Source organism: Lutra lutra, chromosome 4, assembly GCF_902655055.1.
Source record: "Lutra lutra chromosome 4, mLutLut1.2, whole genome shotgun sequence".
Taxonomy (NCBI): domain Eukaryota; kingdom Metazoa; phylum Chordata; class Mammalia; order Carnivora; family Mustelidae; genus Lutra; species Lutra lutra.
The window spans coordinates 122,748,830-122,773,775 of record NC_062281.1 but is presented as its reverse complement, the minus strand read 5'-3'; the positions used below and the strand labels follow the sequence as shown (position 1 = coordinate 122,773,775).

At 39.0% G+C, this 24,946-nt stretch overlaps 1 long non-coding RNA gene across 1 annotated transcript; it reads right to left on the bottom strand.

Annotated features, from left to right (window-relative positions):
- Nucleotides 1-409: 409 nt before the first annotated feature.
- LOC125098399 (uncharacterized) lies at nt 410-16,175 on the bottom strand. The gene is made up of 3 exons (XR_007126815.1): nt 16,029-16,175; nt 3,168-3,754; nt 410-1,217 (listed from the first exon to the last, which is right to left on the bottom strand). It is a non-coding gene; the product is annotated as an uncharacterized LOC125098399 (long non-coding RNA).
- Between the last annotated feature and the right edge of the window lie 8,771 nt (nt 16,176-24,946).

The following is a 24,946-nucleotide window of genomic DNA, read 5'->3' as shown; positions in this document are numbered from 1 at the left end:
TATTGTCATACTACAATACCCAAATAAAACTGGAAACAAAGTTTAATAACAAGAAAACAAAGAATAGTTAAGTAAATTAGTGTACACCCATACAATTGGAATATATTTTTAAATAATCAAGAACAAGAAAAAATAGTTGTAATGATACGGAAAAAGTAGCAACTAGTGTTTACCATATAATCCCAAATATGTACATACATACATATGCATATATACATACGTATACAGATATATACTTCTGTGTGAGATAGAGGGATAGAGGAAGAATATAGACAATCTCCAGGCGATGAGACTATGTACAGTGCTAATTTTCTTCTTATTTATTATTTATGTATTTATTGATTTATTTTTCTTCTTTCTATATTTTCCAATTCAACAAAAAAGTATATATATTTCTTACATGTGAGATTTTAAAAATATGGTACAAGGACAATCTAAACACTTTCAACTATGTATTTCTCCCTATATTGAAGCCTAGTATGATTCTCAGCAAACAGTACACTTTAAGCTTTGTTTCAAACAAATGTTCCCTCTACACAAAGTACCTTCCATGCAGCATAAGCTATACGAAGTTTTCACAAGTTCTAACCAAATAGTTCAGTAAAAAGTGGTGTAAAGAAAGGAGTAAATCTAAGAAACAAAGAGCATATATAATTTTTGGATAAAGTTGACATATGAAAGTGATAAATGGTTAACATAATGTACCAAGAAGAGAGGGACATGTGTGGGAGAGATGCCCTAATATATCATATGTACATATTCATATCTAAGTAGAAATGCAAAATATATTCCATCTGTTTTCACCCTCTTTTCATCCTCTTCAGTTCCTCAAACAGCTGGTTGCGCAGCAGTGTACTTTCTTGGCATTATCTTGTTAGAGGAAGAGAATGACTTCCATTATTGCCTTGATGGACCAGAGGTGGTTAATGGGGCCAATCTAAGATGACAGCCATTGTCACAGCGTAAGCACATATTTCCTGGCATAATGAGTGGTCCTGGGTTGTTGACGCAGTCTTTAGTTATTGTTCTTGCCAGGCACATTTTGTCTATCTTTAGTTATAAAATATTAAAAAGTGTCAGGACACTTGTAACAAATACCTATCTAAAATAAGGTGGTAAAAGGCAAGAGACACACAGAGATTGATCTCACTGGGGTTACAACTTCATACATACTGCCTGAGTAGGTTGATGTTACTTGATATCATCACCAAAAGTATCTGCAAGATTGAATCCCAACAGCAAATAGAGTTTTTTGAATATTGCTATTTCACTCATATAAAAAATAAGATCCCTCTGACTAAAGTCAGATCAGGTGGCCATCTTCTCAATGGTCTCAGGATGTTCTTGGGTAATGACTTTAGTGTCTATGGTCAGTGGAATATTCCTTCCATTAGCAATATTCAATAATAATATGTTGTAAAGGGAAGAACACTATAAGAACAATAAGATCTGGGTTTGGGTTCTACCTCTGCTCCTAATCAGTTGTGTGATTTAGGACATGTCATTAAGCTCACTCACCTTCAAATTTAATATCTACATAAACTAAAAAGGAGTGGAACCCTAGAAATCTATGCTTCCACTCCAATGGTTCTTAACCAGTCATAATTTTCCACCCAACCCTTCCTCCTCATCACCCACCCATCCATCCAGAAAACATTTAGCAATGCTGGGAGAAATTTTTGATACTGTCACAGCTTGGGAGAAGGAGCTACTGGCATCTAGTGGGTAGAAGCTAGAGATGCTGCTAAACATCTTATAATGCCTAGGATAGCTCCCCGAAAAAGAATTGTGTGGCCCCAGATTGCCAATAGCACAGCTTTGAGAAGGCCTGCTCTACCCTCTAGTTGCACCCTGTCATAGGAGAGAAGTTCAAATGAGTGTTAGATCAAAACTTTAAACAATTACTTTTTTAAGTTATTCAAGTTTGAACATTGATAATTGGCTTCTAGACTTCCTCAGGTGATGGTTAGTGAACTCCATCTACTTAAAGACGGAAAATATCTAGAAAAGTCAAGAACATCATTGCTGATTTCATCTGTTACAATTGCTTAATTAATTTGGGTTTATTCATATAAAATTAGTTATTTACACCTGAAGAATCCATTGCATTTTCTCTTATCTCAGTAAGGACAGTTAAAAAAAAATCTGGGGGCGCCTGGGTGGCTCAGTGGGTTAAGCCACTGCCTTCGGCTCAGGTCATGATCTCGGAGTCCTGGGGTCGAGCCCCGCATCGGGCTCTCTGCTCAGCGGGGAGCCTGCTTCCTCCTCTCTCTCTGCCTGCTTGTGATCTCTCTGTCAAATAAATAAAAAATAAATAAATAAATAAATAAATAAAATAAAATCTTAAAAAAAAAATCTGTTTTCACATCACCAAATGCCTTAGCATCATAAATGTGATACAACTTGGAAATCAAAGTGGGCTTATCTATAGGTTGGTCTATTTAAACAGTTGACCACTTACTTGATTATTCTCCCTGACCCTGAACTTGGTTGTCTTTTTCAACACTAAGCTTGTCAATGCCCTCATCTTATTGCAGTAATGTGAGTTAGAAGACAACATATTCTTTTTGGGATTTCATTGCTAGAAGGGATAGAGAAGATTGTACCATAAATGATCATTAAGCAAATGCAAAGACTAGGAAAAGTACACAGTCAAACTTCTTCTTTAAAAAATTTATTTTAGGGGTGCCTGGGTGGCTCAGTCATTAAATGTCTACCTTCAGCTCAGGTCATGATCCTGGGATCCTGGAATCGAGCCCCCCATCGGGATCCCCGCTCAGCAGGAAGCCTGCTTCTCCCTCTCCCATTCCTCCTGCTTGTGTTCCCTATCTCGCTGTCTCTCTCTGTCAAATAAATAAATAAAATCTTTTGTAAATAAATAAATAAACAAAAAATAATTTAAAAAATTTTAAAAGCCAGAATTTTATAAGATTAAGGATGCCATATAAAAGATGTTTGTTAGTGTGTTTGTTTTCCTTTAACAGGAGAGCAGTGAAAAATCTGTTACACTAATCCACATTGTAGTTTGATGTGTTCTTTGAAACAAACATGGAGAGAAAAATCTGCCGTATCTTTTTTTCTTTAAAATTGCAACAATTTTGAAATCATTCTTGTCACCATGGATCCTCAAGAACTATAGATTCATAATGGAAGTTTCTACCACTCACCTTGAAGATTTCAGCATAGATGCTGTCAGTTCAAAGATTTTGCTTTCAGTTGGTTTCTGTTGTTGCCTCACTCTATCAATATGGTGACAGTAGGGTAAGTTGGCCTTAGATAGGAAGCTCCAAAATAGAGTTGAAAACACATTCAGTAAGAGTCTTAGCTGAATGGGTCTTCTGAAAATCCTTCAATAAACACAAAATGATTTTTTTACATTGATCAGCTTAGATCTCAATGGGTCGCTGAGTGTGAGGACTATAGAAAATTGTGGACGAACCAAATGAACTTGTATATTATAGGGATCCAAGAAATGTTGGATAGATGTATTCATATTTGACCATGCTACCATTCGTTCCTCATGTCACAGGCTTTCCTTTGAAGCTCTGAGTAGATACTTCCATTTCTTTCACTTACAGTTGATGCAATTTTAGAAAGCTCTAAAAGCCTTGTACTAACAGTCAATCAACTCTTAAAGTGCCTCGTCATTCTTGTCAAATCAGCCTTAATGTTTCTTGGCAGAAAATCCAATTGTTTCAATATTGGTGGACTTCAGAGAAACCCCAAGTTAATGCTGAGGAGGATTCTCCATTTTCTAAAAGAAAGAGTGGTACAAATGTTTAACTAGATTTGAGTGTTCAACCTTTAGTCTTTTGACAATATAAATTTTGCTATGCTGGTCTGATATCATAGACATAGCACTGGACTTGAGGATTATAAAGATCTGCCTGAATCATAGCTCTGCCATCCAACAGCAGTGGGTCTTTGGGTATATTACTTCACACCACTGAGTTTCAGTTACCATTATGGGATAATAACACCTAATTTATGGGGTTATTATTGGCATTAAATGAAAAAATGTGAATGTACTTTGTATATTGCAAATCACTATACAATTGTAATGTTATATTACAATCTCTGCCTTTAAGAATACATTGAATAGGGGCGCCTGGGTGGCTCAGTGGGTTAAGCCTCTGCCTTCAGCTCAGGTCATGATCTCAGGGTCCTGGGATCGAGCCCCGCATCAGGCTCTCTGCTCAGTGGGGAGCCTGCTTCCTCCTCTCTCTCTCTCTGCCTGCCTCTCTGACTACTTGTGATCTCTGTCAAATAAATAAATAAAATCCTTAAAAAAAAAAAAGAATACATTGAATACATAGAAGACTAATCCAAGAGCAGAGATGATAGAACACACATCACTGTGGCCCTGTGTATGTATAAATATAACAGTATAGTTTTTCTCTGGATTACAAACAACCCATTCACATAAACTGTGGAGGAAGAACCAGCTCCTACTACCCAAGAAGGTTATTATCTTTTTCTTTCCTTAATATAAAATGTATAGCAAGAGGATGATCTCATGAACTTCTATTTTTTTAGAAGGGAAAAAGACTTTATAAACTATGGATACACAATAAGAAGGGATCTTTGCAAGGAGAGATAGCACTGCAGAAGAAAGTGGTTCCCAGTATTCAGAAGCAGAGCTCAGATACATATTCTTGTGTAAATAATGTTAGGTGTAAGAGCTGTAGTTGAAATAAGACTTGCCATCATGGTTACACTGCTGGTTTCCAGATCTGTGCACAAGAAGACTTTACAGACAGCCTCTGAACCCAACCATCACACATGAGATTCCCTCCACAGGAAAATGTGTTTTTGATAACATTTAAATAAACATTTAGAATTCAACTCTGCTCAAAGTTAGAGACTGCTTGTATAATCAATTAAATATAAACTATGTTTCAAATTCTGCCAGGGTTAGATTTCCTAAGGATGGAATCTGGGATTTGACTGCAAGTGAATTCATAATGGTAAACTGCTACCCATGATGCTCAATTGTGAATCCTGATATCACAGGAATGGTCTCAACCTGCTTTGGTACAGCAGAGAGAGAGAGAGAGAGAGAATGCATGCATATGCATGAGCACCTCAGGGAAGGGCAAAAGGAGAGGTAGAGAGAATCCCAAGCAGACTCCACACTGAGCATAGATGCCAATGTGGGGCTTAACTCATGGCCCTGAGATCATGACCTGAGCAGAAACCAAGAGACAGATGCTTAATCAACTGTGCCACCTAAGTGCTCGATGAGACAGTGTCTTAATACAACATTCCACTTGTTTGAATAAGAGAAGGCAGCCAGTGGAAATGGCCTTTTTCTTCTTCATTGCCAATGACGCCACTCTTAAAACTTAGTGCTCTTTACAACCTGACACAAATATTATTGAAGGAATCCCTTTTAAAAATTACTAATAAATTAATGACTATGATCCAGATGATTCTATTATCTCAGCTGCTTCTCTTTATGGCAATTAATAGCTGTGACTCAATCAGTTGTGTGGGGAGTTGTAATAACTCTCATGAGTAAAAATATTATCATGTCATATTAAAGTCGGCTTATCATTGCCCAATAGACCCAACCTAATTCTGTTTTTCCAGAAAATAAGTCATAAATACTGGCATAAATTTTAGCATATATTTTGCAGTATCCTAAATATGCCAGATACTTTGCTAAATATGCCATGGCACATTCTTTTTCCTCTGCCTGGAATTCTCCCCTCCTTGCCTCTCAGAGGAAGCCTGCCCACTTTTCTCTCATAGCATGTTCAATCCAAGCTAATCTGCATGGTCTTCCCTATTCCCTCCAGTCCTGTCCCAGTCCAAACACAATCTCACTTGGTCCATGTGTTACTCTCCCATAGCACTTTGTACTTACTCCACCAGCACTTACATTGCCATCCTATAAATACTGGTTTACAGACTGCTAAGAACAGGGAATACATTGTTCATCTATAGTAACCACAGAATAAACTATGAATCAAGTAAATAGTCGATCATTCTTTTCTAACATGAGTAAGTGGTATTGAGTGTCAAGTATTATGCTCATGGTGTTTCCGTTTCCTGACAGCTTAAGAAGTTACATAGTATTCATTAAGAAGTATTCATTAATCTCATCTGTTTTTTTCATTCAGTGAATAAGTCAAGATGTTATTTGTGGTTTCTGTACATCCATTGCATGGACATGGGATGATGAACCCTGCATTATCCATGTCCCACTACCTTATTTGAGTCTCTCACCTGAATCCTGAAGCCATAATTCTACTCTGTGTTCTGGTTGCCTGCCTGAGACTCATTTGGAAGTCTGGTTCCCCAAGAATAGGTCAGCAATAAACTTGAATTTGTTGGACTCTCAGCAATTCTGCTCACTATTTGTGTAAATTTGAGAATGTTCCTTAACCTCTTCAGACCTCACATCTGTAAACTGAGAATGATACCTATTTCACAGGGCTGTTGTATGTAAGACAATATCAGTAGAACACCCTAGAGAGTGCCAGCATATAACCGGAATCAGTTATATATGCTTGTTCTCCTTGTCTACTCCTGTCCTCCTTCAAGAGCTAAATGTGATGTAACCATATGGGAGATAATCCTAATGGCCACTTTAATTCTACCAAGGGAGAAAAAGTGAATATAAAAGTGGAGATTTTTGAAAACAGATTAAGACACCTGATTTGAAAAGGACCTATAATCTCAAATACCTCATTCATTCATTTACTCATTTATTCATTCAAGAATATTCATTAAATGCCTAAGGTCTGGAAAGGTTAAGCATACTTTTAATATAAAGCAGTTAAGACAGATAATATTTTTATACACTTTATTTATTCACTTATTTACTTACTTGTTTGTTTGTTTACACATACACACCCTATTTCTTATACCCTAGGTTTTTTTGGATAGACCATGAAGAGTAGCAACATTTGTAAACTTCTAGAGCAAAGCTAAGTAGCCAAAATTTGAGTACAAAGTGCCTCTCTCAACACAGACAATATTTTTTACCTTTATAGGGCATTCTGTCTTATGGCCTTCAAACTACAAAGAAATCCAATGCTTGAGGTTACACAGAAAGCTGGGGAACAGTTTATATTTTCTAAGCATGAAAGTTTTTTATAGTTTCTTAACTGAGACAAAAGTTTCATGTTGGATTGGTTGCCAATAACATGTTTTTAGGGTTATCACAATGTCTTATACACAGTGACTACTCAAGAAACATTTATTGAATTAATGAAGTTTTAAAAGAGCCTTTTTTTATTTTAGCTCTAAAATGCCTTGGAAGACATTTCAAGCCAAAAAAAGCCTTTGAAATAGTCATTGAATGTTGACGGAAGAGCAAAGAATGTGAATTTCATGCATTGTGCCAGTTCTTCCGCCTCCACTGGAATAAAACAGACAGGTTGGCTATCTAAATAAACAAAAATTTTTCACAGCTGGTGATTTTTGGTATTTAATTATGAGATGAGAAGGAACTGCTTTTTTCACTGGGGAGGAACATGAATTGGTCTCACCCACTAGAATGACTTGGAAAGTGTATTAAACTGAGAATAAGTGACACAAGAGAAAAAGGATAAAACGCCCACCCACTGGTACATGAGCATACTAAACATTCATTCCATTGAGTTTACTGGGAACTTCCTCCTTTTTGCTTTTATGGAGAGACCTGGGAGCCTTCCTATTTTGTTCTGTTGTAGCTAGGGAGGCTAATGGTGCTTCATTGAGTGTCTCTGCACTTAGGATGCATCTGTATTTCTGCAGGGAATGAGGCTCTCACTGCATCAGATGATGAAGAATACCCTTGCTCCAATGCCCACATGGCATTGTGCAATGTTCACTGAGGCAACACTAACGTCATGCTCTGCACTGGAACGATGGTAAAATTGGGGAGCTAGATGTGTACTTAGGATTTCTTAGTTGTTTGATCACATCGATGAAAGGATATGCAATCAATCTCCCCCCTAAGACAGTGAGTGGTATTGGCCATAACTCATTACTCCGTCAAGGATTTGGCATTTCAATCGATGGGAAATGATGTGTGATCATTCTAATTTATTATACATCATTTCCCATCAATCGACGAGCTGAAGCCTTGACATAATAAGTACTTACAGACACTGTCAATCATTCCTGGTCCAAATACCTCCCTGTGCTGCCTTTTTTGGGATATCCTCAAATAGTCATGAAAATGGAATGTGCCCCAAAAATCACAAATGCATTGATTTCATTCAGCAGAAGACTTTGAGATGACCTCTTACTGGGGGATTCCATCAGCAATTGCTTAAACGTTGGATCATTGACCAAGGTAAAGGGATGAAATTGATGAATATTCTGATTAGCCATGATTTTCCTCCCAACCTGTCCAAGTGGGATCCAAAAGATGGTGGTATTGCTAGAATCAAAGGGGTATACTTCTGTCTTCAAAAAATGCCCATCTCCTCCACCTCAAAAATTTAGCCATCTCAAAAAATTTAGCATTTCCTGAGTGCTTTTTAGAATTAAGTCAAAGCACATTGATTTTCCTGCCTTTTGTCACTGTAGTGAATGACATCATAGGTGAGGAGATCACCAAATACTATCAAGATAGCAGAGCTCATGAATTACAGGTACTTCTCAATAAGATCCCTCAGCTGTTTTTACTGCCTATACTGAAGCAATGGGTAAGAAATGTCTAGTTTGATTAGTTCTATTTGTTTGAAATTTGATTCTCTTGAAAATAAAATAAGGAAAAAAAATTCTCAGGTGCATGCACTAAAGCAGGAGTATTCAAAGTCATGATTTTGGACATTACAATACCACATATGGTTTTCATAGTAACACCAAAAACTGCCTACCTCTTCACCTGAGTATTCCTGATATTTTGAAAATATGTCACGACATTTTCAATTTCTACTTTGTAATATTTTTCAGGAACAAAACCATATTCCCATGAGAATTTGTATGCCTAGTAGGGGGATTTTTTTATTTTCACCAGCAGCAAAAGAAGCATTTTCTGAGGAAAAGAGGGTGATGTATTCTCTATAACTGACATACATAGCAACACTTTTGTGAGGACAGAAGGAAAAATGCTGCATTTTGGCTAGAAAAAGTTACTTTTTTTGGCCTATGAATATCTTCTTTTAAATATCTGGGAAAATAACAAGTAAAGCCAAGCTGCAGAGGTCTTTTCATTCTTAATAAACTTAAAAAAAAAAAAAGGAAAGAAGATAAACTCTATATGATTTTTTTTCACCAGCAACATTTGTAGTATCAGCTTCTTTTTTCTTTCATTCTTTCTTTCATTCTTTCTTTCTTTCTTTTTTTTTTTTTTTTTTTTTTAGGGATCCAGCTGTGAAAGCCTGATCATTTTGGAGGAAGCCTAGCACAGTGCTTTGCATGCACTGTATGAGTATGATCTGGGAGCCAGTTCAGGAAGTCTGTAAAAGCATCACCAAGAAAGTTTGCCTCTACCATGGGTAGCAAAGGCCCATCCCCAAGAGGGAAAAAATGACAAACTAATACAATGAATTTTAATAAAAGCTTTCTCAGTGGATTTCAAAGCAAGCATTCATTCGCTCATTCCATCCTCACAATCTGCTTAAGCCAATAACTTTCTCGTCTTGGGGGGAAATGCCCTTCTCATTCCTCCCAGCACCGCGGCTTCCTCTTCACTTCCTCGTCAGCAATCAGTGGGTCTTGGCAGAACCAGGGCTTACTGGGGAGCCAGCTGGCTCCTTTAGCACTTCGTATGCTCTGGGGCTTATCCAGGCTAATGGAGTATCACAGTTCATTATGCACCTTCCTCTTCTACCCCCCGTGAGGAAGCTCCAGTGTATACCAGGTTTGGGGCAGGAGGCATCACTGCCACTGAAACTGCCAAAGGGAGCTGCCAATATCCTATGAAGTAGATAAGGGATATCAATATTTGTAAGAAAATGTGTCCTGACCCCAGAAGATGGCTACAAGGCATTCCAAGAATGCAGGAGAATTAGCATCAGCTACTCATTCTACTTCGCTCTACATCTGTAGGGAAGCAGCCACCAGTTAGTAATCTCTCCCTATGTGCCAAACATGTTAAGCTCTTTACACGTAGTAGCTTCTGCAGACCTTAAGACAAACCAAAAAACTTGGTACTGTTATTGTTCCTATTTTTCAGAGGAGGAAACAGAAACAGGGATTGCGTAGGCAAAATACCTTGCCTGAACTCCTGTGGCATGTGAAAAAGAGCTGGCATCTCAACAATACGTCCATCTTCCTACCTGCTATTTAGTACAACCTCTAAGGAAGGAGAGCTATCCTTCAATTCCAAGACAAAGGCAAAGCCTTTTAAGGAGGATTTTGTTTCACAAAGAAAGAAGAACAGCAGAGGGAAATAGCAGGCATCTAAATGATCGAGAGAAGCTTCCAAATACAGTCCAGAAAGTACAAACTAAAAAAATCATAAAGGCATCCTTATGATAATAAGGGTCATCTCCTAGGATATCTCTCTCTCTTTTTTAATAAATATTTCTTTCTAGAGAAGAAAAGATATAAGCATTCAAAAACTCATTTTCAGGGCTGCCTGGGTGGCTCAGTGGGTTAAAGCCTCTGCCTTTGGCTCAGGTCATGATCCCAGGGTCCTGGGATCGAGCCCCACATCGGGCTCTCTGCTTCGCGGGGAGCCTGCTTCCTCCTCTCTCTCTCTGCCTGCCTCTCTGCCTACTTGTGATCTCTGTCAGATAAATAAATAAAATCTTTAAAAAAACAAACAAAAAAACAAAACTCATTTTCAGAAAAAAAAAAGATTACGAAAAGACAACCTTTTTTCAAAAATCTGAAGCAGAATCAATCACAGTCCACGGCACTTCGTAGGAAGTGAGGCCACTGCTTTAGAACCTTCACTAACAAAAGAAACAATGTTTAGAGTCAGTGTTCACATGTGAGGTTTGAGTCTGATATGATTTGAAAAGCTTGAGTAATAAACTCCTGAAAAATGGGGTTTGGTAATGAGCAAGCCTTTAACTATATAGACATGTTGCCAGGTACCACTTTAATAAACTATTACAAATGATCGATGCAAAGGTGTTTCCAACAGCTGTTTATGCAATGTGGCTGGAAGAATTCTTCCATAAAGAAGCTGTTAGTGGGAAAATTGGCTATGCATGGTTGTGATGTCAAATCCATACATAACAAACTTTTTCCTGTCAATCAACAATCTTGCCATAAATTAATCCATTTATAACAAGCCTTTTTGAATTGACAGCTTCGATGTGAATAATAAAAAGGACTCTTTGAGGAAAGTGAACTCAGAATGGCTTTTTGCAACTCTTTAACACATGCAGAGAAGTGGCAAAGCCTTGTGACTTTTAATTTATATTGAAAAAAGGTTGGCAGCGGCTCCAAACACCAAAGTAGCTTTCCAAAAGCAGCTGAATACAACAAAACCAGGGAGAACTGTCACGTTTGGCTTATAGAGGATAAGCAGGACCTGCTCGTATCTAACGACAGAAGCAAATGCCAGTGCGTTTCCCTTGACTGTTCTGGACATAAAGATCAAATGTAGATGTAGTTGTTATGTAAACATACTCTATTTTGCCTTCTGGCCAATGAGCTGTTGTCACACCAGAACCTCAAGCAGTTAGTGTGCCTGTGTGGTCACTAGTAATGCAGTAGGCCCATCAAACAGACCCTTAGACCCTACTGTCAGATTCTAGTGTTGGGGCACTTGACCCTGCCTTTCTCTCACATTGTTACTCAAGTTCATTTATCTCTGGCTTCTGATGTGGTTTCCCAACAAGTTTAATTCACAAAAATCACAGGGTTGTAAAGATTGCCTACATGACAGTAGATGTGTGCTTCTATGTTCTGGGTAAAACAATACCTAAGGCCAGAGTTGTGTCCTTAAAGGTAACTAGAGATGGGATGCCATAATCTCTTCTGGGATCCTCAATGCAACATTTCTAACTGCTAAATTTTACCTTTACATAGTACAGTGGCCCCTAATATCATCACTAGAAACAAAGAGAAGCTGGCTATTTTTCATGCCTAACTTCCAACAGGCTACTTCTGGCTAAATAACATTTATTTCTGGAAACAGGGGTTTCTTTCTCCAAAACTCTTTTAGTGCAACATTCCTGGTGTTTTCAATCCTCTCTTCACCTTTCTATTTAATCAATCTGGTCAAAAAGTAGATATGAATAAGTTACTGTAAGCAGGAATGAAAGCCAAAAAAATTTTAACACACCAGTAAGATTCTTGCAATGCATTGGTAGCTTTGTATTTTGTTCTCCTGCACTGGATGAGAAGCTCACTTTAAATTCTTCATCATTTATCCTTGTAAGTTTGCTCTTGAAAAAGAGAAGACCCATCCAGGACCCTAACCAAGGCATTTGTCTTCATAGATGCCCTGCCCTGCCCAACCCCCTCTGTTAAAGAGGTTATTCTGAAATTCCTCTCTTCTTGTCTGCCCCACTGGCTGGCAAGTTTGCTGAATTGCCCATATGTTTCCAGTAGATCATGCCCCTTTGCCTGGTAGACCTTTCCAGCCAGATGTACACAGAGACATAGGCAACCAGTGCCTAGGTCTGTTTGTTTCCCAGGTGCCTATTTGTTTTTGTTTTTTAAGATTTTATTTATTTATTTAAGAACGAGAGAGACAGAGATAGTGAGGAAGAGTATGAGTGGGGAGGAGGAGAAGCAGGCTCCCCACTGAGCAGGAACCCTGATGCAAGGCTCAATCCCAGGATCCCAGGATCATGACCAGAGCCAAAGGCAGACGCTAAACCATCTGAGTCACCCAGGCGACCCCCAACCCAGGTGCCTACTTTTTCCACTGATTTGTACCCTATTTATCTCCCCAGTGTCTTCATTTGGTAAAGGGCATATAGAACTCTAAATCTGTTCTCCAAAACTCTTTTAGTATCTATAACATTCCAACTCCAAATTCACTCAACTAGACCTCAACATGATCTTTAGAGCACATGTTCTCAATTCCACCATCAGAGTTGTCGATGAGAATAACTAGGCCTGATCATAGCATAGGGTCTAAGAGACTTCAGGGGTTTTAAGATGGAGTGCATTTTGAAAAGATAGTGAAAATCATTCTGGATGCATTCCTTCTCCCCTCTGGACTATCACAATGTGTTTTATGCTGAGTAGACTCTCGTGTGTTTGCTCAGTGAATGAATGAATGGACAAAGAAATAAAAAAGTTTCTTTAGTCCAATGGAAACCACTTCTCCGAGGCAGGAAATCTAAAATGTAAGATCTCATTACATGTAGATTTTTTTAAAAAATATTTTACTTATTTATTTGACAGACAGAGATCACAAGCAGGCAGAGAGGCAGACAGAGAGAGAGGGAAGCAGGCTCCCCACTGAGCAGAGAGCCCAATGTGGGGCTCGATCCCAGGACTCTGGGATCATGACCTGAGCTGAAGGCAGAGGCTTTAACCCACTGAGCCACCCAGGCACCCCTCATTACATGTAGATTTAAGTTTAAATTTACTCAGATTAAGTTTCAGCATAATATAGACAAATATTTCCATTTAAATATTTCTACCTACCCAAAGGCGTTCTTCTAAGGATCTTCATCAATATTCTCATCTTTTAACACAACTATATATAACACCACAGTGCTACTGAAAGCCAAAATGCTTGTATTGTCAAAGAGACAGTTGCAGCCCTACCATTCAAAGCCAATAAAGCAAAGCTATCCTTATTTTTAAGAAATGCACTTGTCCAGACTGCAGGGAGTATTTTACATACCTAATGTGGAGGATGTAACAGCATGTTCATCAACAGTATTTTAGTTATAACTTAAACAAGTAGATTGGTATCAGCCTGCCTGGAGCTGATTCTAACCTTCCTCCCATTCTTCCTTCTTTCCTTCAGTATTTACTGAGCTCTTATCATGTGTAAGCCCAAGGAGGCCATGTCATCCTGCTCAAAACCAGGTGTCCCTACCTATAATACTCCAACCAGATCCTAGGTAGCATAAAGATGAAATAGCTAGTTACCAGCAAGATTTCGTCTGCCATCCTTCAAAACATTTACTGAGGGCCAGGCACTGCTGTATCCGGGTTCCATCAGTGTCAAAACACAAAAGACAGGCAAAAATCCTGACGATGACAGAGGCAGACAGATACAAACAATCCCTCCAAATTCTTTATTTCAACATTTTATTTTACTGACTCTGAACTAGTTCGGGTAATGGAAAAGAAGGAGAAAAAGATAAAGAAAGCATGACTGAAAGAGAAACATGGGCCAGAGGTCAGGAAGATGGGTCTGAGTTAAGATCAGAAATTTCTACAGAGTCTCCTACTTTCCATCTTTCTCACCATCTTTGATTTCGGATGCTTCATTACTACCCAGCCATGAGCATATTCTCTGTAGGAAGCCTAATAATACACAACACCCTAAGCTTACCATTTGTAGATATTTGTTAAAAAGGAGATAGCAAGCCCAAAATGGAATCCTTGTGCTAAACCCCATGTCCAGAAACCAAGATGGAATTCCCACCGTAACTGCAGTTTCAATCCCCAAGGTAAGCAACCTTTATCACGTCGACATAGAATTACCTGGTCAACACTAGTGAGATATTCTGCCCAGTACACCCCTTCCATTCCTTAGGAAGGAACCTTAGGAAGTGACCTTGCTGAAAACAATGCACTCTGCTAACAGTTCCCTTTTCCCAGCTCCTTTCTGTTTTTAAAATCCTTTCCTTTTCTACAGCTTGGTGGAGCTCCTTTCCACTTGCTAGATGGGATGTTGCCCAACTCATGAATGGTTGAATAAAGCCAATTAGATCTTCAAATTTATTCAGCTGAATTATTGTTATTTAACAATATCTGAGACTTCCCTCCAAATCCCTACAAAACGGAGAGCCTGTTGCCTAGATGGATAGATCAACTGTTATCCTTAGAAGTCCATGTATAATGAAGAATCACAACTGTAATCCTAGGTAATTACACAGCTCCACTGCTCTCAAGGTTCCCTCCAGCATTACCACCAGCTCTTCACTGGGGGCAAGTGTCCCCTTTTGCCTGCCTGCCTTGTTTCTTCATTTCACAAGCCCTATTCAATTAAATGTGGAAGGGCTAGCAAAATCTGACACCAAATTTCCTGAACCTATTATTACTGGAGAACAATGCTTTTCCCAAAAAAGACATTCAGAGAAAACTGATAAGAGCCAAAAGCTTAGGTGAACATTTTCGCTTTGGCTCTGTATTTTTAAATTAGGAGCACTGCAAATGGAGATCTTAGGAGAAAGTTACTGTAAATAAGATCTTTGTCTCTAAATGAAACTAGTTCCCTCAAAACTCCTTTTTCTTTTTGACTTGAACTGTTCAGCCCCACTTTCAGTGAAATTCAATCACATTCATTAGCATTTCTAAAGATGTAAGCTACTCAAAACAGCTGCATTGTCTTTCCTTTTCAACTAAAATGCAGCTTTTCCTTCTAAAGGGAGAAATCTCCCTTTAGTTACCCGATTCTCTCTGCTTGGCACTCATAATTTTCAATGGCGGAGCCAACCCCCACGAAACAGGAAGTGCAATCCCATTTGATCTCACTTGAAAGAAATTGTAAATAGTTGGTAAGGACGGAAACAGTGGCTCAAAGAAAAATACAAAAAAATAACTGTGGAAGCAAAAAGAAAAAAAAAGCAAGTAAGACGACAAAGTAATAATCATTTAAATGAACTAACTCTTTGTTCCTGGAACTAACATTCTCATTATGGGGGTATTTAATATATTCCCCATAGGAAGCCGGCTGCTGTCGGTCAGTCTTCCTTCTCTTTCATCGGCTAATTCAGCAATAGAGAGGGAAGAATTTTATCTTTTTAACCTCTTAGGTCTATATAAAGAGCATACCATATACGTCAAATCATAAAATTACCTTTTATATTTTTAAAAGGTATTGATGGAACTATCATAGGAAAGGGACAGAGTTTACTAACCTTTTTACTTAGGAAACCATCTTTTGAGGTGCCCAGTTAAAATTTCTGGCTGTGAAATTTCACTTGCAACCCTAATTTTGTGTGGCTAAAGTCTAGACAGTATACTGTTATTTACAAAGGATAACCCACCTTGAGAAGGGCAAGCTCTGAGTTGCGTTTCAGACAAGGTTTGCCATGATCTGCAGATGTTTAGCTGCCCCCCTTGTGACAGTGCCATCAGGTAGGTTAGAGGGCTTCACAGGGCCACGGGCTGGAGTTGAAACCAATGGGTTTCAAGTCCTAACCTAGTGAACAAAGCAGGCACAGAGATCAGGAAGATAATGGAAATGCTAGAAATATGGAAATCGGTCGTTTTGGGTCAGATCCAAACAAAACAAAAAACAATGCAAGATCGAGTCAATCTTCTGTTTCCAGCAGATATCAAGTTGAATTAAAACACTTTAATTTATAAAGAGCTGACCATAAGAACTTTGGAAGAAGCGGCAGCTCATTAGTGGAATCTACCAATAGCAGTTGGGTCTGGTGCTATGGAGGGTAGGGACAGAGGCGGTCGGGGGGCTCCTGCGACAAAGAGATGTTTTTAAAAAAAAGTGTTTCACATGTGATTTGCTCAAATTACTGCACTTGTGAAATTAATAAATCCCTAAACAGGTGTGTCAGAGCCACTTTCTATGTTTAAACTGGGCAAACCAATTCCCTTCATGAAAACTACTGCTGACCTGGGCTGAGTAAGTCTCTAATAAGAAAGAAAATCTAAATCGGAGACTACAAATGATAATCAGAACTATTCTAAAATTTGTGAAATGTAAAATCCTTCCTAAAGGAATTTCTGAATTCATTCTTATGGGGCACAGTGAGTCAGAAATGTCAAACTTCAAGTGACAAGTGCTTGCAGAAGTGCTTCTTCAGAGACTGTCAGTTTAACTCTCCAGCATTCCTGCAATGAAACTGAAAATTGTGGGTTGTTATCGACATGTTACAGGGAACTGATTGGACAATACCTTCATAAAGAAACTCCTAAGATCCACTAGGGAGCACTGGCAAATCTATGATGTCCCTGGTTCCATCAGGCACTCTCTAGCTGGAGAAAAACAACAGCATTTCCTTGTGTCGTCAGCTCAAAGAGAACAACTATCAGGGAGGAGCGTGTAGACTCCTGGTGGAAGCTACTCCAGCAAACCTTCCTGAGTTGTGGCCACGGTGGATACAGAGATCCAAACTGAAAATGCGTCTTAGAAGATTCCATTCATTCTGTACCAAACTTTGCCAGGTAAATCATACTCTTCAAGACTCTCTCATTTCTAATCCTGTTCTCCTGACATATCTGCCTAGTATGTGTGACCCCTTACTCACCGTTGGTAGGTTATTAAAAAAAAAAAAAGACACTGGGGCTCAAGAGCACTGAGGAAATAGAAGACCAGATAGATGTGTGAACATGCACCTACATCCTGAAGATATACATAACAGCAGCCAAGAAGAAGAATACCTGTCACTTACTGAGCTCTCCCTTTGTGCCAGGAACAATACTAAATACTTTATGTATATCAATCTCCTCAATTTCTACAACAACCCTATGAGGAAAGTACCCCTATTAATCCTATTTTACAGGTAAAACAAATGAGATACTGAGGAGCAAAATGGGTGGAACCCTTGCTCTTGATGTATAGCTGTCAAATGGTATGGTAGGACTAGTTCAAATCTGTCCATAACCAATCCCATGCATTTAACTAGGATACTACACTCCCTTGCTTCATGAGGGGTAAAATATCTCATTATCTTAGCTGAGCATTTATTCTGTGTGTTTTTGTAGTACTGTAGAATCATCTAATCATTTGCCCACTTCTCTGTGACCTTATAATTTATATGGCCCATGCTCCAAAACTGCACTTGAATTTAAACTTTCTAGGACAGCATCAGCCAATAGAACTTTCAGCAATGATGAAAACATTCTAAAAATCTGCACTGCCCAATATGGTAGCCACTAGTCACAGGTGGCCATTGAGCACTTGAAATCTGGCCAGTATGACTGAAGAATGGAATTCTTAACTTTATTTAACTTTAATTAATTTAAATTTAAATAACTGCATATGGTTAGTGGCTACCAACTAGTGCACAGCTCATCTCTAGAGTAAAAAGCATGAAGCTCATTAAACTGAAACTATCTAATTTACTAATTCAACCAATACTTTTTGAGAGCCTACTTTATACCAGACTCAGTATTATACCTTATATGGAATTTGTTCACTAAATAAAATAGATACTGGTTTCTGACCAAAAGAGAGAACAAGATTGGAAGAAAACAGGAAAATATGGCATCATGGAAACTTAGACGTTTACTCAAGAGGGGCTAGGGCCTTGTTCTATTTTTCAGGCAGCTGGTGAGAAGGAAAGATGAAAACAGAAAAATATGAGCCAGGTATGTCATTACCAAGAAACTTTATTGCCTCATCGAGAGTAGTTCCAATAAATTAAAGGGATCTGAAGCCATGTTGGAATGGGTTGGAGTAAATAGGAGGTAAGAAAATTGAGAAGACAGACAATACTCAAGAAACAAAATGGAGGGGACACCAGAAGAGCAAAGCACGGTCTGGGCATCATGCATGTTGAGTTTTGTAGGTCAAGGGGAATAATCCAATAGAGAAGGACAACTTGACAAAGTAGGAAAGGGCCAGAGGTAACTAATGTTCTTGAGAACACAGGAAGGGTAGTAAGATCCAGAGAGCAGTGAGGGCCTGGTCCTGGCTGAAAGGAGGGACACTTTCCCAGTAAGTGAAGAAGGAAAATGGGTGCAAGTGAGAGTAGGTTTTGCAGATTTGTTCACTTAACCCAGTAGAGCCATCTGGCCCTGAAACCTATGGAAGTGAGGAGTTGTGTGTTCAAAGAAAGGTCTGCCTAACATTCAAACATAATTGAAAAGCAGTTAAATATTTTTTTCGTGGTCTCTGGAGAAATCCCCAAAGGAAATGCATTAATAACAAACAAAAAACCCCGAAACTTCCTAAAACTTCACCTCTCTGCCTCTTTCTGTCTCTGCCCCTCGTGCTCCTACCTCTACTTTTTCCTGCCACTCCAGAGCCTTGAAAATCTCTTACTAAAAATATAAATGGAGTGAGATGAAATGATGTCTGGTCCTGGCTCTAAAATTTTATGGTTCTATAAATGATAAACCTGATACTTAAAACTCCACCTTTTCATTTGTGAGAGGCTGAGCAAGCTCGGAGGAATTCTGAAGGTTACTGAAGGTTTTTTAATAAAGTGACTCAAGATGCCACATCATAATGTATGTTAAAAAAAAAAAACAAACTCATGTGGAAAACTCCAGAATTGCAAGGGAAGTAGCTGGGGGAAAAGCTCTAGGAGAAGGCAGGAGGTGGAGGAGGAGGAGGACCACAGAAAGGCAGGAGAATCGAGAATCGGGGCCAGCGCTGCCAAGCCCTGAGGAGAAATTAGACAAGGACATGGAGGCATAACATCTGTTCTTCTGTTCCAAGCAGCTTTTGTTTCTAAATTCACCTCCTCTCCTTTCCTCGCCTCAGCCAAGCCCCATCTCCTTTTTCTTTGAAATGATAAAAATAGCAGAAAACTCACCAAACAGTGGAAAACACTCTTACACCATATCCCGAATTAAGATGGGCGCGCTTGGACACATAGGATGATAATAATATAACCAGGGATTTCTAACTTCTTCTTTTTTTTTTTTCTTTTTAATTCAAAGGGAAGGGAAGAGAGGAGGTAGAGTAACTTACCTCTTAAGCTGTTTGTTTGAAAATAATATGCAGAAAGGGGAAAACAATCCTCAACTAACAACTGCCTTCCCTGCCATCTGCTTAATCTAAACATTAGCATATCACATATCTGGGTGAACTCAAATTGCACTGGAAACGGAGGGCTCTGTTCCACTTTCTCAGCCCCTTAATGGGGGAGTCGAGAGAGAATTCTCTGTGGGATTATATGGGCTTTATGGGCTTCCAACATATGCATTGAGGGCCACATTTTCAGTCCAGCCTTAACTCATCATACTAGGACTGGAGGCAAAATTGTGCCTGGCTTAATTAGCACAAGTACTAATCAAGTACTAATGAAATTTGCCCACAAGCAGTTCTTCAGACTAGGGCACAAGTAGTGCACACAATTTCCGTATATATCACTTAGCATGTCAGCACAAAAGGAGAGGAGAACTGAACAATTCCTCCCGAAAACTGGCTTCAGGCGAACCACGGGCAAACATCATCTCTACCCAGAAGTAATACATTAGTCTCATCTGTGTAAACTCTGTAAATCCTAAATCTGCAAACTGCATCCCAATTTGCCACATTAGGTTGCAAATTTATAAAAATATAGAGAATGTTATCAATGAAGACACTTCATTCTCACCAATTTATGAGCTATTTAGGACCTGAATTTGGAAATGAGAGTGATCTGTAATGTACCTTAAATATATAGGTGGTCTTTCCAGCTAAAATACCAGTTCTTAAGAGGTGTCAGTCCCATTGAAAACAGACCTATTTGTCTAAACTCAGAATAATGACAAAAAGGAGGCCCAATTTTATCTCTTCTATCAGTGATATGCCCTTAGTTTTCTTACTGGGTTTTAAATCTGCTATTAAGATCTGTCCAAGCGTAAGAGCTTATTTACAACACAAATATTAATTACACAAAGGAAGATGCCTTCAATCTATCAATTAAATCATACTAATCAGAGATGCAGTAAGCACATTGAAATAAGTATTTACATAATGAAGCTTCACACATAGGACACATTTTTGCTCTGGATATCTCGCAGTACTCGGCCAAAAATAAAATTCTGGGTCATCCCATCTTGGGGGACACAAGAGAAACAGTGATTAATTCTCAGAGCAAGTTCCGGTTAAAAAGCCAGGCAGAAAATTAAGTGAGGACTCCAGGAGGACTGAATGCTGCCATCTCTTCTGCCCTGCAAACCACACTCCGTCCTCCAAGGGCTGTGCCATCTTTCCTGGGAAGAGATCTCATGCTGAAGATGCAGCAACGTACCCGCTGGAACAGGTTTAAGGACCAGAATACGGTTGTTCTCTTTACGGACTGTTGACAAATGTCACTTAAAAAAATGATGATCATTGGTGAGTGCTTAAAAAAATGATATCTTGGCACAGTTTCACACAGTGCCTTCCTAAAATGGAATTCAGGAAAGCAAAAAGCAAGTAATCTGGAATGAAGGGAACTTGGATGTGACCTGTCACCTGTGGTCCCATGCAGTGAAAGCCTCCCCCACAGCTTCCTGACTTAAGGACAACAGATTTTGACATTGACTTCTTCTGTCCTTTAAAAGATGCTGTTGTCTGGGTATCACGTTATATTCATTTTTCCATTTGTAAACAGATCTAACTTATCCCTATAGAACAGTGGAAGAGAGAAAAAAAGGAATTTGTCATTAGTGAGTTTTCTTTTTCCTGATTAAATAAAGGTTTGTGAACTATAAAGTGTGCAAATTTAACATGCTGTAAAACAACAAGAAAAATTCATGTGGACCACAGACATTAACAAAATTCAAGCCTGACATTCTTCAAAGGAACCAAGGGCCCCATCTGCTGATGTTTAAATGTACTACAGTAGCGAACAGATTAAAAGGAGCAGATGAAAAAAAAAAAAAAAAAAAGCATTTCTTGAACTAAAATACAAATAAAGAGCCCGAAGGTGCAGAATCTGAGGAGCAGAAGGGACCTTTAGAAGTCGGAGAACCTGCCCCTTACACCCTCTTCTGTTTGGGAGTATAACTGTATGGGAGCCATATGTAGTTACCTTATTTTTACTTTAATTTAGCTTGTTTTTTAGTCCTCAGGAAAGAAAGAAAGCAAGTCCTCCAGGCATACAGGATTCATGCCCACCATGTGTCTACTGAAAGAACTTGGAGCAAACATTCTCGTTCTTCCAACTGGTAACTCTTGTTTTGACGTGACTTCGAACCACTGGAGTCTTAACAATGGGTTCTGACCTGCCCCTTTTGATGATAAAGAAGAAGACATTCCAATCACTTCTCAGCCTTATCTCCACGCTGAGATAATTCTGGGTCCTTTCTCTGAAGTAGATTTTGTTTATGACCATTGCAGAACTAAGCGGGTAGATAAAGCATCAGAGAAAGACCGCAGATAGTTCAGAATAATGCTGTGTCAAAATTCACGATTTGACCTTTCTTTACCTTGTTCGCTTTACCTTAAAAATAAGATGTCAGATTGCATGAACTTTCAGTTTCTTTCCTCCTAGCTCTAAAATTCACTGTATTGTCCAGAAGGTAGAGAAGGTATCATACAAATCTCTATATCAATATAGCAAGCATTAGGTGCTCCACAAAAATTTCTTCAGTAGCACATTTCCTGTCAAAAAGTTCTCTGCCTTCCGCTAAGGTCATGATCTCAGGGTCCTGGGATCCTTCCCCACATCAGGCTCTCTGCTCAGCAGGGAGCCTGCTTCCCCCCTCTGTCTCTGCCTGCCTCTCTGCCTACTTGTGATCTCTCTCTGTGTATCAAATAAATAAATAAAATCTTAAAAAAAAAAATTCCTTGTCCTATAATTATCTTCCTTTACTTAATTCTGCCATTCTAAGTTTGTTTTACCCCATTTGTACTTGGAATATAATACTTATAGTGGACAGTTTTGGGGGGACAAACCAGACTCCTCTCCCCCTTTAGAAAATGACCTCAGTGTCCTCAGGGATAATTATCTCTCCTCCACTATGAACAGTTCTCTTGGGATTAGCAGTCAAGGTTTTCTGACTAGATTTAGCTGAGTTGTGAGCACATCAACCAAGCTTGGCCAGCTCACACTAGTGTGACTTTAACTGTTATGGAGAGTAAAACAAGAGGCTAAAAGCAATCCGTTGGTTCATTCTGGCAGCAAGCTCTGAAATAACTTATTAGCTGGCCCCTGTTACCTCAGCCCCTAGGCTCCAGAAGCTGACCTAGTTGCTGTCCTATGTCTGCAATGGATTCTCTAGACTTTCCCTCAGGAAGCCGAAGCATCAGGCCGAGCTACCCTCTAGGCTTCCCCAAAAACATCCTTTCCTGCTTCAGAGTGTGGTAGACACTGGCTGTTTTTTCCTCCCACATGCAACCGGCTCCCCTTGCTTCTTCCTAACAGGGCCTGGAGATCCCAGCCATGGATTTCATGTGGAATTCACTTCATCTTTCTCTCTAAGAGTGGATCTTGATTAACTCAAGCTAATTATCACATCTCCCTTTAGCCACAGCAAATGGTTCAGCCATGGGCCATAACAGAATTTGGGCCAAATATAAGACATCTTTGTTGGTAATTCTGGGAACTCTCTCTTCTGTGGGAATTATCTTAAAACTTGTTCTTTCTCAGTGGATCTGAAGCATGAAAACCTAGTTGCATCAGTACCAGAATCTATCTTTCCCATCACGAGAAGAATTAGTTTCAGGATGAGGCCAACATTGTGATAACTGTGATGAAAACAAAGAAACCACATTCTTAAAGAGGTCTGAAACTTGAACTTTTTAGTTATATGAAGCAATAGATTCCCTTTCTTGTTGGAACCATTTAGATTTGGGTTTTCTATTATTTAAATTGAAACCATCCTAAATCATATTCAGTGTCTGTTTCTGTCAGTAAGAACCAAAGAACTTTAACAGATACAGTATTCGATTAGAAATCTGACTTCCCAGGAAGATGAATCTCCAATTGTTCTTATATGCCATACTTCTACTTAGGTCTTTCAATATAATGATTGATTTAGCTATTTTAATATCACACTTGCTTTTTTACACTATTGAATCCTGTTCAATCCATAGTTCACTATGACCCATTTTTTTTTTTTCTGCCATTCCTATCTAAAGTAAACCAATCATGTATTCTACTACTTTGGTAGTTTGACTTTTTTCCTTTTGTTTACTAACCTCAATGTTTGCCACTTACCTCATTGTCCTAAGTAATTCTTCAATTTATCAAACGCATTTGCAGGCAGTAAGCAAATTTTGCCTTCTAAATTATTTACTAGAGTACACCACGAGGTGGGTATCTGTTCAAAGAACAATGAAGCACCTAGTGTCCCAAACTACCCTTTCTTGTTAGTTTAATGAATACCTTCCTAATACATCATCAGGATCAAAAGGAATGGATTTCACTGGAGGCCCAGCAAGGTCTTAGGTTGGGTGCATGTGGTTCTTGGGACACCAGATGGTGTGGTCATTGGTGACTGAGAATGAATTGACATCTCTTTTTGGATGAACTGTTAATTTCTGTCTTTCACATTTGCCCCACCTAGTCAACTTCCCAGTGTACTTTCTCTCAGCGATATGAAGAAAAGCTGGATGGACTACCTCATTGACTAAAATACTATTTCTCTCCCTCTTACTCTTAGTCATTCACTTCTTCCATACCTGCAACGTATCAGCTCCTTCCGTCTCAACTCTCTTCCAACACCCCTCCCCCAGAGCTAATTTCCTTTGTTTCTTACTCATCTCAACTATGACACCACCATCTTCCAACTTTGTCAAACTGAAGCGTGGGCTTTTCTCTCTCCATCACCCACCATATCCCAATTAGTTACCAAGTAGACTTGATTTTACTCAAATAACATTTCTGCAATATATTACTTCCTCTTACTTCTACCTGCATTTTCCAGTTGGCGTTCTTTAAATTTCTTACCCAAACTATCTTTCTACCTTGTGTCTCCGCCTCCAGTCCTGCCATGTTCATATACCTCTTCCATCTGCCCTCAGGGTGAGATATTTAAAATGTATATGTGACCTTGTCATTCCCCTGCGTAAGACAACAGTTCCCATTACTTTCACTGTGCGTTCCAAGCAGGTCCTGTCTGCTCTGCTCTTACCTCCCACCATTCTGGGCTTAACTTTTCCAGTTTCAGGAAGATTATATGGTTCAGTCCCTGAAACACATTTCTTCCTGCCCCTATTCCATACCAATGCTGCGTTCTCTGCCTAATACAGCTTCCCACTCTTCTTCAACTAGCTAACTCTGACTAAATCTTACTGACACTGCTTAAGTGTCATCTGCCCTACAGGGTATGTTCTGAATACTCTCAGACTTGGCCA